Source organism: Corythoichthys intestinalis, chromosome 2, assembly GCF_030265065.1.
Source record: "Corythoichthys intestinalis isolate RoL2023-P3 chromosome 2, ASM3026506v1, whole genome shotgun sequence".
NCBI classification, from domain to species: Eukaryota; Metazoa; Chordata; class Actinopteri; order Syngnathiformes; family Syngnathidae; genus Corythoichthys; species Corythoichthys intestinalis.
In genome coordinates, this window is record NC_080396.1 from 25,267,103 (window position 1) to 25,279,339 (window position 12,237).

Genomic DNA, 12,237 nt, shown 5'->3' on the forward strand with positions numbered 1-12,237 from the left:
CAATCCATACTACAAAGCGCAGCAATTACCAAAAGTGCAGATGGGTAACACAGTGTACTTCCGCCAGCTCTCTGATTGGTTGGCTTCGTGACACGTTAGTAGCGTGTGCTGAATTGAGCGCGCAGAGGAAAAAAAAAACGACGAGCGCAGGAATCGAGAAATTGAGGAAGAGCTGGAGGTGCGCTAAAAATCCATTATTGCTCGGATATGACGCTTTAGGCAGAAGGTGTGGGAGGGGCGCTCCCGTAAAGCCCCTAAATAACAGGGCACGCAACTGAAAATGTCTTGATTTCAGGTTAAAATCCGCTTTTTTTTTTTTTTTTGCCATGCGCTAGCATGTTACTGGTTAACCCTTCGCGTGGCAGTGCTGACACGCGTGTCATAGGTTGCCGACCCCTGCTCTAAGCTGTTATATGAATGGGTTTATGTATGTGGTTTCTTCATAAAAAAAGAAATGAGAACTTTACTAACTAACAATTCTCTTGTGCTCATGTGCTTTTCCTAAACACAATATAAACGGACATTTAAGACACTGATTACCATAATCACTAACTAGCTTAGCGCTCTGTGCCAAGTAGTCATGTCTCATCAACAAAGGATACAAACAATACAATTGGCTTTATGTACTCACCTCTGATGGAGGCACCCTGGATCTAATCACACAAAAGACAATCTAACTCTCGACACTCTGTAATACATTAATATTGATACAGCAACCCAACTTAAGTGTAGCAGTGAATTCTCTCTCTCTTGTTCTAATCAATGGCGCACACGCGCAGCCACAAGTTACACACAAACAAGGACCCAAAAGGGACTGCTCATAGCTGCTGGATAAAAATCGATCATCAAATTAGTTGGCAACAAATTTATTAATGGATTTAAATTGATTAGTTGTTGTGGCCTTAATCCAATGTAATTTCCTAAAAAGTTTAATACAATAGAACTGCACTACACAGACAGTGGTTCTACTAAAACAAAAACACAGCTGCAGTGCTAACTTGTGTTAAAGTACACCAAACTACAAAGTAGAGGTGGGAATCTTTGGGCACCCAACGTTTCGATTACGATTCAGAGGCAACGATTCGATTATAAATCAATTATTGATGACACCCACAACCCCCCCAAGCTATTAGCTGCTTTCAATGTTTCGTACATTAGTTACAAAAATTGTACAAAAAGTCTCTCAGGCTTAAATAAACGACTATTTCAGTATCAAGTTAACGGTTCAAAACAGTAAATAAAATACTGAAGTCCAAATTCTGTATAAGCAGCTTTAAACTACATTCACTTAATTTAATGTTGTGAATTACCAGTTAAAGTTGTTAAAATTGCTCCCGTTATTTCATAATTTCCCTTCTGTCTACTTTAGACATGTGAAAGTTTTAAAACTGTTTTAAAGATTTTGCTGATTTAGGAGTATTTTAGATAAAAAGTTAATTAGGTTCACTACAACAGAGCCTTCTAGAGAAGTCTCCTGCTTTAATAATAATAATAATAATAATAATAATAATACATTTTATTTATAACGCACTTTACATTTGAAAAACAAATCTCAAAGTGCACATTGCCAGAAAATAAATAAATAAATAAATAAATAAATAAATAAATAAATAAATAAAAAGACTAAGAATAAAAGAATAAAAGCAAAACAGACAGAAACACAGATAAAATCAGATACCAATCAGCTAAAAATAAGATAGTCAAATAAAATTAGCTCGAATAAGCTTTTTTAAAAAGGTGAGTTTTTAGTCCTTTTTTAAATGCATCCACCGTCTGCGGGGCTCTAAGGTGGTCTGGGAGGGCGTTCCACAGACGGGGAGCAGCAGCTGCAAAGGCCCGCTTTAAGATGGCGGCTGGTTACTAATGCCGGCAAGTCTGTCATTTCGCATCTAGTTTTCAATACACGTGCTGCTAACGCCATTGAGTCTGTCATTTTGCATCTAGTTCTATATACATATGATATCTATTACACACCGTAGCATGATGTGGACGTTGTTTGTAGCGGCTGTCAGCAGCAGTCAGGTATTATTGTTTTTTTATCTAGCGGCATGAGTTGAACCAGAGCCTTGAGTTGAGCATTGTCATTACCCGTGTAATGACAAGCATGATGTTTACTCTCGGGACGCAATGCAGTCCGTTCCTCATTGCGTCCTGAAGACCGCGCTGACTGTGTTTTAGTTCCGCTTTACTTGACATATTTCCATAATCGGAATTTGGATGTTTGTGAATCGTTCTCGAATCTTGCACAGCCGAATCGCGAATAATCAAAAACAATCGGAAATTTCACACACCTCTACTACGAAGCATATCTAAACAATGGGTACAATTAAAAAAAGTAATTTCCAGTACCAGTTCACTCAGTGATGTAACAGAGAAACTGCCAATCCTACACACACACAGTAGAAGCAGTGCCACTCATACAAGTGGGGGCAAGTACATTTGGGATGTAGAGTGTAAATCACGCCTGCTTTTATTGATCACCGTTCAGGCAGAAAAGTGGCTCTTTTGTGCCAAGCTCCTTTGCACTGCAATGGAGGATTTACCACTTTAGATGGTTGAAACAAGAAGGAAGAAATCCAAAGGGCTAGGAGAGGCAGTTACGGTAACTCTCATGCTGCCTGGCCCTTGAGGGACACTTAGGCGTCATGCAGCCTTCTCCTGGGGTGGAAAGCAGATGGCAGGTGATTAGCATGCAAAGTTAGTAGGGGGTCCCTCTCCTCCTGCCACTATACAGGACATTCACGTGGGACAGAAATCAATAATTGGCATCCCACAGTATATCAGCAGAAGAAAAGTGTGAAAAGGTGGTAGTTTTGACATGGCAACAGACATAGGTTCGCCCTTGTGTGTCAGACAAAAACAACTCTACATACAGGCGATGGCGATGACGACTATCAAGCTCCCATAGACACAACGGAAAACGATAAGATCAGGTCACTGCTCAAACTTTGAAGTGCACATCTGTTATGCCAGCATTTCCTATCACAATCCAACAGGTCCAACTGTAGTTCTGTTGTATATTGCGACACAGGACATGACTTGCAGAATATCTCTGGTATGAAGACATTTAAACTCCGGGAATCTAGAATTTATTTTTTTTAACTGAGTTGGGAAAAGGGAGAAGAGGTCCATCCATGGAGGTTGTCCACATCTGTCGATGCTGCAAAACAATGCCAATGGTTGCCTTTCCTACCAGGATTTATGAGGAGCTCTAAAGAGGCAAGCAGAGACTGTCAAGTCCCACAAGGCATCCAAAAAACTCCCAGACCCCACGGTCCTGTCACATAGTCTGACAGAGGTTAAAATATTTTATAAAAATGAATTGAAGAGAGTCCAAATATGCAGGCTTGAAAATAGACAATTATCACCATAGTAATGCCAATTACTGTGGTGTGTCAGGTCAAAGGTCCGATCCCAATAGGGAGATTCCCAAGTGTCAAAGAGAAAATGTGTTTTTCGGGTTTTCCGTGTCTCACTAGTGAGCAGGTGAGGAGCCAGCAGGCTTGAGGAACAGTGGTGCTTCACGAGGGTCATTCCTTTGAGCGGCTGGTTTCCATGGCAGAGGTTGCCTTGGTGATAGGGGCCCTCCAAGTATTCAGAGGGCAGTGGTAAACAACAGAGGCAGTTTGGGACTGTGGTGGTGGTGGTGGTGGGGGGGGGGGGTCAAGGCAGATTTACAATGAAAACTTTGAAAATGGCACCAAAGCCTCTTCTTGATTAATATTGATTAGTATATTATTGATTCTTCTGATAATTATTATGGCTATTTACATTTTTTGCACAACCGACACCCAACTGATTTCCTCTTGGAAATGTCACAGACAGTTTCATCGCTGAACACAGTAAAACTGGCTTATTGGGGGTTTTATGTTCTAGACCACTCCAGTGATATATGAAATACACAAAAATAATTTGGTCTATTTGTGTCATCATCCTTACATAAAGTATAGGGTTGTCCCATCACACATTTTTGTACCCGTGTGTCACTTGATTTTGAGGATCTGCAAATACAAGGTAACCGACCCGATACTTCAGCAATGTATTAATAAATAATTTTTAAAAAGCACATGCAAATTTAAAATATTTCCATCCTTTCCATACTACAGAAATGATCGCTCTTGCATGACGCTAGCTTAATGATAACATTCGCCTACCAGCAGTGTTTACGTCTTCTCCCGCTGTTTCGGCTGTGTTAGATTTTGCATAGAACAAACCATTTTATGGTGTCTTTTGTTGATTTGTAGCACTCTCAAAATTGGGTAGATTTCCGGTCACATGATCGGATTGGCATCATCCCTAATACAGTAGATAGATTCCATTCTGTATCACGAGTGTGAGCTAAGGCGTATGACTTTAAAGGCGGTGCCTGTAAGTTGTACTGGAGTCAGGTAATGAGAGTGAAGTATTGGCTGGCTATTAACTAGCTTTAGCATTAGCCAATCAGTGCTGAGAGACTCGATTTGTGGCAAACGGCAGGTAATGTGCAAATATGTGCTTGAGAGACTCGATTTGTGCCAAATGGCAGGTCATGTGCAAATATGTACTTGAGTTTGTTTTGCTACTTTGCTTTAGTAAAAGTGATTTTAAAAATGCACCAGCCCTGTGCCTAACAGGCTACTTTTATCTGACTGTGGTAAACTACTGTACATTGAATTAGTTGAAAATGTTACTTTAACATAGACGTTGTGTACTTTACGACAATTGTGGTTTTCAAATAGGAATTGCCCTATAGCTTCCTTTGAAATTCAGTTTTTTGTGCGCATTTGTTTCTCCTTGCGCATATTGCTCTGGAGTAACAGTCCGTAGGTAACAATTTTTTTCAGCAAAATCTTTAAATCTGCAAGTACAATATGAAAATTCTCATACAATGAAGAAGCAAAATCTGAAGCGTAATATAGCGAAGGATGACAGTACTGCACACAGTCAACTTAGCAGCTGTGTTCACACTGCACCATCATTCATCAATTGTCCTGGTGTGCATCTGGTCCTCCATGGCCAGTTGGTTTGCTAGAGCTACTGTATGAAGGGGTTGTAATACGTGGGGGTTTCCCAATTATCCCCACTAAATTGGATACTCCTACCTAGCATCACTGACATTTTGGTCAGTGGGAGGTTTAAAAGTGTCAGGCCCTGAGAGTGCATTTTCTCTGACTCTTCTGAGACTTGCCTAAATGGTATCGCATTCCAACCCATCTCCCAAATGGACGGAGTGAAAAACACACTTTCATTGAGATGTAAAGACACATAAAGCTTTGATGAACAAGTTATGGAGCTTATGCTTCAACAACAGAGCTCATTCATTCCTGCAAAACAGACCAGCGTGCGCTACATGAGAGGACATGGACCAAACAATCGTGTGGTTTAACCACCACATCTGGAAGTCATAATAGTCCAGTGTTGTGTCGCAGAGACACTAACCGTTGGGCCAGCTGGGGTCTCAAAGCTGTTAACAACAGTCTGATGTCTCGCAACGTTGCTTCTGATATTTATAAGACAGACAAGATCAGCGAAGCAATGGAAATAAGTTGGAGAAAACTGCTTTTTGATTAGTAAAGCAGAAGATGAAAGGGGTGACATTAAGTTTGTGTCTTATAAATCAACAATAACTGATGTTTATGAAGTGACTTTAATATGTTCGGGACAAGTATGGAATTTGTAGACCCACTATGGAATGGACAAAATGTTCTAAAAACATGAGCTGTATGACACAGCCAAGTTAACACAGCTGGGCATATATAGCATCGGGAGGAAGCCATAACATTACCCAGAAGACGTCAACTGCACAGTTGCCAGAATTCTTCTGTAGCATTTGTGGGTGTGAAACCTCTGGGGCCAAAATTTAAGATGAACTACATGTCATCATGCTGCACACACACAAACATTCACACGCACGCCATCCCAGAAAGACTTTGTGAAAACACCCACTTTTCTTTAGATTAATTAAGTACAAAGGTCTACATTTTGAGAGCTTCCCTGGGAAGGTTAATAGATTTTCTGGTCAGTTGGGGGTGGGTCTTTGTCTTTTTGAGATAAAAGACTCTCCTAATTGGTCATCCTGAATCTCCCTAGCACAGATTATTAGATGCCAATATCCGAGGAAGAATGCCCCGGATGAGTGTCCTCTCTGTTGAGGGGCATCGTCCGTGAGGAATGGAATGTGACACCGGCTGTCACGGCTCGTTTGAATGGTTGCCCACGAGCCGACCCATGGTGTGTGGTAACATGGGCATCAGGGTGCTAGAACCATGGGGGGAAGATTCTTGGAGCGACTGGACTACTGATGAAGAGTCGTATCGAGAACAATGACCTTAAACACATCAAACCCCAGCTTGTCTTGTTCGCACAGCTGTTTAAGCACATCTGTACTGCCGATGGGAAGCTGGAATGGAATCTGATGCAATCAATTAATGGGACAATTCAAGGATTTTTGACAGCCAAGTAAGAAAAAAACACCTCTAAACTTCTTTGTTGAGTGTATTGTCAAAATTATTGGTAGCGTTTTATTTGACTAAACAATCAGTTTGGCTTGTGAAATGGTTGGGTGATGATTGAATGAATGTAATCTGGAAGAACGTCAATTTGAGCATTTAAGGAAGCCATATGCAGGTCAGTATGTAGCACTCCTGTGACGTATGAAGTGGATTAGGGCCTCCTACCAACCTTAATCATGGAACGCATCACCCTGCCAGCTTTCTTTCGACACCTTTTGAGCAAAATGCAGGGAAGGGACGACCAGAGGGAACAATCTTGAACCCTGTAACAGCCAAAATGATGGCGCAGAAGCATAATGCACCTGAGAGGATGCACTAAAAAGCAACTGTGACTTGTTGTCTGTGATGGGGAAAAATCCATCAAATCGTGATTGAGGTCATTCTAATTACCTCACTGGTGATTAGACGCAATCTGCTCCAGAAGGGGCGTGTCCTCAAAAAAGAAATACAGTGAGTGAAACCTGGCGACCTGAGCTACAGTCACACAGGACAGCCCTCATGGATATAAGCATTAATGCTTCTGGACCGCTCCATGCCAGATGTACACTACACAATACATATATTCATATGAACCATTTAGTGTCATCTGTTGTCGGTTGTAAAGTTGACCCTGACATGAACCGTGCAAGAATGATCACTAGCCAGCTGGATTACAAGTCCAACATTCTGTGCCTGGGAATGCCTTCTTTCACTGAATATCAAATAATGTGACAATACAGTCCCATAATTTGAATGTGAAAGTGAATTTGAATGACTGTCCTTCTATTTCAATCAACTTTTCCACCATTTTTGTGGGCAAAGACGAAAAAACGAAAACGTAGTTTAACATCTTGCCAGTGAACACACAATTCAGGTCTCCTTCATAATGGTTCTCATGTTGGTTATTAGAAAAATGCAAATGTGACAAATCACGTGCTAGACGAAATATCTTCAAGCAGAGGAATTTTCAGTTGAATAGGTGCAAATGGCTGCAAGGACAATTGGATGTGACAGGCCGGTGAGGTTGTATGAGTTCACCCCATCCACCCACCTTAAAATGTAAACCCAAAATGTAAACCCAGTTCAAATAATGCGCGCAACCTTATTTTGACCTCGAGGCCCAGGTTCTACCGCAATGATGTTCAGGTAACACGCCGGTTTCAGCACCCAGCAGGCGTGGACCAGAACAAAAGGCGCCGGCCGGCTACGTGCTATCGCGACTGCGCAAAATAAGCGCACCGGCACATAGCAACTGAGACACCCATGAAGTAATAACCGCTTAAGCACTTGAATAACTGCTACCTTTCATTATAATCATTTTTAAAAATGATTTTTGCATTGAGGCAACTTCAAAACCTCCCAGCTCCACAACACATTGCTGCGCATGTCGAGCAGGATTAGTGGACAGCGACGCCACCAACGTTCTTATTATTTATTCTCCTCGCTTTAATGACAATTCTCGAAACTTTTACTGTCTTTTATCGCCGCAATAAAGAAGCTGAAGCTATCTTCTGCTAATTGGCTCAATATCTAAAAAGGTTCGGTTCCTTACCTGCGGGTTCGAACAGCAGTGCGGCACAAGAGGCGCGCAGTTTAGGTGAACCAAGGCTTGATCTGCAGCTGACAATGAGCGCTGTTGTTGGGCCAAGTGACCCCTCCCACTGCAAAAAAAATAAAAAGAGCTACCGTAATCGCGACAATACTGGGGCAAGGCGATCGAACTAGAGGCCCTCGGCTAAAGGGCGTGCCGGGTTAGCAAATTAGCGATTCAAATGTCCTATTTAATATGCACAAATGAGCAAGAATTAAGACAGCATGCATTAAAACCGAAATGCACTAGTGGACTAGGCAAGCAGCAGGTGTCAATTGGTGCAAAAGCATCAGGGTGTGGCTGTTGCTGAGGGAAGATTGACAAAAGGAGAGAAGAGGCAGTGACGGAAGAGGAGGGTGCAGGCGCAAGAAAAGAGGCAGGAAAGCAGGGCTGGACCACAGTGTTGGATGTACTCACAAATATCGATCAAGATGAAGACAAGTGGCAAGCACTTTATTCTTTAAGAACATTAAACGGGTTGCAACAGTTTTTGCTTTTCAAATTAAGGGTTGGTCCTTCTGGTTTGAGCACACTTCTGCTGCCACCTAGTGATTGCACGTCTGCCTGAACATGCTTTTTCAGCTGATGCAATAAATCATTTTCTGCCATTAAAAAATGGGTTTGCATTTCTACCCTAGGATGATTTTTTTTCTGGATTCCACACGTTGTTTGCATGTTCTCACTTGCGCTTGAGTGGATTTTCTTCCTTCCACTCTCTTGTGCATGACCGGAGGTGTGTGACTCTACAAATCAGTTAACCCCCTGTGTATGCCAACCAGGGTCGCCAGAAGAGAAATGCAACCTCCAGCCAAATCACTGTGTGAAACCCGCCCAGTTGAATAAAACCTGCCCAAATAACAGCCTCACGTTTAAGATAAAATGTTTCCCTGAAAAAGTTAATCTACTGAATATATTATTGCTCGACAAAAAATTAATCAACAGTTGGGGAACACATTGTAGAGGAATCATTGGGTTTGCCAATAAGCATCATAGGAGATGTACTGTAGTTCCTTTAAAAAGAATTGTTAAAACTATTGTAATATTTCCATTTCAATAATCACAATAATAACTAGGGGTGTGACAAAATATCGAAATGGTGATATAGTGTGATACTTTGTATCCCAAAAGGTTATTGATATGCTCCTGCCAAGAATCGAGATATTGTTTTAAAAAGGTGTCAATGTTTAAAAAAAAAAGGAACCAACAAGTTGCTACCAAAATCTTCACCATAATAGTGTCTCAGTTAACTCTAAGGCTGCCATTGACGGTGCTCGACGCTCAATCCATTTAAACTGGGAACGTTCGTTCATTCAAAACCAGAGCCGTAACAGTCTTTCGGTCCGATTTTCGGGGCATTTACAGGTCACTTGCTGTTCATTTTAGGGCATTTACAGGTCATTTCCTGTTGAGTTTGAGTCACTGGCTATTCATTTAGGTGAATCCCAGGTCACTTCCTGTTCTGTAACTCAAAATAAATGGGAAGTGACCCATAAATAGTTAAATGATCTTAAATGGCCCCGAATTACCTCATTGCCTGGCATTGGCTGCCACTGCCGGCCATAGACGTTCATTCCGTTTGAAGTGGGAGGAACATTTGTTCATTCGCTGCCACCCTCCCAGTTCAAATGGGTTGGACGTCTACTAGTGATAAACTCATTCCAATTCACAGCAGAAGCTTGTTATTCTGTTTATTAGTTGTTTGTAGAATATCCTAAAATTATTTCCTGACCAATGTATCGATAATCGTTGTATCCCCATATCGTCAGGTCATCATTATCGTGAGCTTTGTACGGCAAATCGTATCGTATCGTGAGGTACCAAAAAGTTCCCACTCCTAATAATGTTATATTTTTTCTATTATTGAACATCAAAATACATGTTTGTCAATAAAAATCACAGTCATAGTACAACTTTGACAATATTTTCCCAAAACGAATCAAAGTCCATTCTGGCTAAAATATTCCTACTGAGATGTCAAAAGCAGAAGCAAATCCACCTGTCACGAGGAATTGATTCCAAACTAATCAGTATCCGCGACAGTAAAAAAAAAAAAAAAAAAAAAAAAAATAGATATGGTAAATAAATACTGTCCATCTGATGCTTTTTAACCCTTTCAGGGACAGTGGTCCCTACAGCGGACAGCTTCAAAACTTGACACTTTAAGACCTTTAAGGGCAAGTGATTATTTAAAAAAAAAAAAAAAAAAAAAAAAAAAACTTAAATAATGGCAATAATTATTATATCATTTTATATCATTTTACTGTATTTTATATATTCTCTTTTAAAATTTGAAATAAGCCCGAATGGATTGGACGTTTAGTTCAGTCATTGGCAGCCATTGAGTTCAATGAGTGGTCTGTAGGGTTAAATGGTAAATGGAGAGTACTTTTGCTCACTCATCGAACATAACTCCGTTGTCATGTCTTGTGTTAATGAGTATTAAAGCTCTGTATTCTGAATTAATTAGCGGACTCAACGACATCGTTACCATGCCCAAAGTGCTTTACATTAGCACACCAATGGTGCTGCTCCCATGGAAGGCGCTGCCAACCCATTGGGACCAAATTAGGGTTCAATGCCTTGCCCAAAAGCACTTCGACAGTGGGCAGTCGTAGTCGGGAATCGAACCACTGACCCTTCAGTCCCAGGACAACTCGAGCTAACAGCTGCACCACGGCCGCAAGAGGGCGGTGCTGTACCAACATATCAGAAATCACATGCAGTTCACAGCTCCATGGGTGTGAGGCGCTAAAATTTCCAGATATAAATAAAGTAATTCTTAGCTGAACTTCATGGTGTAGACCAGTGGTTTTCAACCATTTCTGAGTCACGGCACATTTTTACATTGGAAAAATCTCGCGGCATACAATAAACCAAAATTTTTCCAAATTACTTTCTGTACAATACGTTTACTTACAAAATAATTCCTCAATATTTATACCTTCTCAGTGTGAAAGTTGGGCCTGTTTAGATGAACACAAAATTGGCACACCTGACAATTTCTCACGGCACACCGGTTGAAAAACACTGGTGTACACATACAATTTTATCCGTTAAAACTAATCATAACAGTTCCTTCCAAAGTCGCCAAAAGTAGCTCAAATATTATCAACCCGCCCAATGTCTTTTTCTCCCACTCTGTGTCTTTGAAAATAGCCCAATTGGGAAGGAAGCCACAATCTAGCAACACTGATGCCCAACCCTTGTACAACCAAATCATATCCTGACCCAAAACTTAAAATTACCTACGGTATTTAGAAGTTTGTCATAATCTCTGGAGGCTACCCAGGTCCCTGCTTCTTTCACCACTACAAAACAGCATTTGTCAGCTTCAAGTTAGCATACACTGCTGGCCAAAAGTATTGGCACCCCTGCAATTTTGTCATATAATGCTCAATTTCTCCCAGAAAATGATTGCAATTACAAATGCTTTGGTAGTAATATCTTGATTTATTTTGCTTGCAATGAAAAAACACAAAAGAATGGGTAAAAAAAATCATTATCATTTGACAAAAAACTCCCAAAATGGGGCGGACAAAATTATTGGCACCCTTTGAAAAATCATGTGATGCTTCTCTAATTTGTGTAATTAACAGCACCTGTTACTTACCTGTGGCACATAACAGGTGGTGGAAATAACTAAATCACACTTGCAGCCAGTTAAAATGGATTAAGGTTTACTCAACCTCTGTCCTGTGTCCTTGTGTGTACCACATTGAGCATGAAGACAGAAGACCAAAGAACTGTCTGAAGACTTGAGAAGCAAAATTGTGAGGAAGCATGGGCAATCTCAAGGCAACAAGTCCATCTCCAAAAACCTGAATGTTCCCGAGTCCACCGTGCGCAGTGTCATCAATAAATCTAAAGCCCATGGCACTGTGGCTAACTTCCCTAGATGTGGACGGAAAAGAATAATTGAAGGAAGATTTCAACGAAAGACTCTACGGATGGTGGATAAAGTACCTCGACTAACATCCAATCAAGTTCAAGCTGTCCTGCAGCCCGAGGGTACAACAATGTCAACCCGTACTATCCATCAGCATCTGAATGAAAAGGGACTGTATGGTAGGATATCCAGGAAGACCCCACTTCTAACCCAGAGACATAAAAAAGCCAGGCTGGAGTATGCCAAAACTTACCTGAGAAAGCCAAATTCGTTTTGGAAGAATGTTCTCT

At 41.0% G+C, this 12,237-nt stretch overlaps 1 protein-coding gene across 6 annotated transcripts in view; it reads right to left on the reverse strand.

Moving 5' to 3' along the window:
- The window catches only part of LOC130910624 (microtubule-associated protein tau-like), a 49,371-nt gene extending 41,038 nt beyond the window's left edge, over positions 1–8,333 (reverse strand). For 2 of the 6 annotated variants that reach the window (XM_057828159.1, XM_057828165.1), the window contains exon 1: positions 8,023–8,332. The gene's annotated coding sequence lies outside the window, so the exon portion shown is untranslated. Of the gene's footprint in view, positions 1–8,022 lie in introns of all 6 variants that reach the window. The other 4 variants (XM_057828152.1, XM_057828173.1, XM_057828180.1 and 1 more) reach the window with 4 other exon arrangements.
- Between the last annotated feature and the right edge of the window lie 3,904 nt (positions 8,334–12,237).